Below are 2,619 nucleotides of genomic sequence, written 5' to 3' on the forward strand. Positions count from 1 at the left end.
AACAATTACCTCCTGCAGCATGCCCCAGCAAGGGCGGAGCTGGAGGTTTCGCTCCGGCACTATTTTGTCGAGAACGATACGCCAGACATCTCCCTCACTACCCTCTGGGCCGCCCACAAGGCGGTCATCCGGGGGTGTTGTATTGCCCTGTCCTCGGCCTTGAAGCGAGACGCACGGGCCGCTGTGTTACTGGCCGAGAAACGACTCGCGACCTTAGAGGCCCGTCTTGCGGCATCCCCCTCCCTATCCACTCTTAAGCAAATTGTCCAGGCTAGGCAGACGCTTCGGGACCTGGCGTTGGGGTCGGTAGAGAAAGCACTGGTCCGCCTACGTCAACTCTACTACGACAAGGGAAACAAAGCACAGTCACTGTTGGCCCGGAAGTTGGCAGACCGTACAGTGTCCTCCACTCTGGCCCAAGTTAAAAATAGGGGGGGAGACCTTTTGACCCACCCCCAAGCGATAGTGGACGCGTTCGCGGACTTCTACACGGACTTGTACAATAGGCCTGACATCCCCCACAACCCCCGACCCCGGATCTGTCTGCCCGTATTACCCAGTATTTGGAAGACATTGTACTACCCCGACTGCGGGACACGGACCTCCAGGAGTTGAACGCCTCTATTACTGAGGAAGAGCTCCTCGAGACTGTGAGGGCTCTCCCAGCCCACAAATCCCCGGGACCGGACGGGCTCCCCTACGAGTATTACAAGACGTTCTTACCCCTCCTGAGCCCGCATCTGACCAAACTGTTCAACTCCTTTCTCCGCCAAACCCCGGTCCCGACCAACATGCTGGGCTCATTTATTTCCCTCATTCCTAAGCCTGACAAAGACCCGACTTCTTGCGCTAGCTACCGGCCTATAGCTCTGCTGAATGCTGACCTTAAAATTTTCACGAAGCTCCTTGCCAACCGCTTAAATACGATCCTCCCTTCCCTAATACATAAGGATCAGGTGGGCTTTGTCCCCCTGCGACAGGCGGGGGACAACACCAGGAAGGTCATTGACCTCATTGACGTGGCGAACAGAGGTAACATGGCGTCTTTGGTTTTAAGCTTAGACGCCGAGAAGGCGTTCGACCGCCTCAGTTGGCCCTTCATGGAGGCCACGTTGCACCGTATGGGCTTTCGGGGGCCCATTTCTGCGCGCGGTACAACACCTCTACACTACACCCTCCTCACAAGTTAGGACCCCCTTCGCCACATCCTCCACCTTCTCCATTGCTAATGGCACTCGCCAGGGCTGTCCGCTTTCTCCTCTTCTTTTTGCCTTGTGCATGGAGCCTCTGGCGGCTGCCATTAGAAGTAATCCTGATATCCGTGGGATCCCGGTCAGGGGTAGAGAATTCAAGATTTCGCTCTTCGCGGATGATATTATCCTCACCCTGACTCAGCCTAGGATCTCACTACCCAATCTCCACTCAGAGCTGGACCGCTATGGAGGGCTCTCGGGCTACAAAATTAACTCTTCCAAATCGGTGGCCCTCCCCCTAAACATGGTCACGGCTGAGACGACCCATTTGCGCTCCGCGTTCCCATATAAATGGGAAAGCTCCTCCCTTAAATATTTGGGGGTCCTCCTTACACCGTCATTCCATACCCTGTACCAAGCCAACTTCCCTCCCCTCTATCGGACGATTAGGGATCTGATCCGTAAATGGAAGACCCACCACATCTCTCTCCTGGGACGGATTACGTCCATTAAGATGGTGGTCCTCCCCAAACTTCTTTACTTGTTTCAGACACTGCCAATCCCGGTTCCATATGCTCAGTTACGCGCACTCCAGAGGGACTTGCTGAAATTTGTTTGGAACTACAGGAGACATAGGGTCCCGAGTTCTGTTATGACGGCCGCACGTTTAGACGGCGGCCTGGCGTTTCCTGATTTGGTTCGTTACTACCAGGCCACTCAGCTGCGGGCCATAGCATCCTGGTTCCCACAGAGATCGTTTAATAGGTGGTCGGAGATCAAAAGAATCTGGTTAGCCCCGGTACATCCGAACAGTTTTCTCTGGGGTGCGAGTGTTGAGATAGACTCGGATCGGCTTCTAGGGCCGATGGCTCACCTCCGTCTGCTCTGGCGGAAGCTCTCCCGCGAGCACAGTCTCCATTCGGAGTTCTCCCCACTGACGTCCTTTCTGTATAACCCGCTCCTGCCGGCTGGCCTGACCCATCAGATGTCCTGACCCTGGGCTTCGCGCGATCTGTTCCACTTAGGGCACCTGGTAGATCCCAGAACAAGACAGCTTTTGTCCTTCTCGGAGCTCCAGGACAAGCACGACCTCCCCAGAGAATTGTTCTACAGCTACTTACAAATTCGACATTTTGTGCAGTCTAAAGCCCCTCGCCTACGTCTCTCCCCGCCCTCTCCTTTCGAACAGATGATTCTGGAAGGCAGACATCGCAGAGGCCTGATCTCGGACATATATCGCATTCTTAACACATACCATTTCCTAACGAAGGGTAAACATTCCTATATGAGACGCTGGGAGAGGGAGTTGGGTGAGGAGCTCTCCCTCGAGACTTGGCAGGGGGTGTGGGGCCAGGCGGCCAAGTCCTCTTTGTGCACATTGTACAAGGAGAACTCCTACAAAATTATTTTTTTCTGGTATCGGACC

The sequence above is a fragment of the Lithobates pipiens genome, unplaced genomic scaffold (genome assembly GCF_037356315.1).
Source record: "Lithobates pipiens isolate NorthernLeopardFrog02 unplaced genomic scaffold, aLitPip1_a1.2 Scaffold_11, whole genome shotgun sequence".
Classification (NCBI taxonomy): Eukaryota; Metazoa; Chordata; class Amphibia; order Anura; family Ranidae; genus Lithobates; species Lithobates pipiens.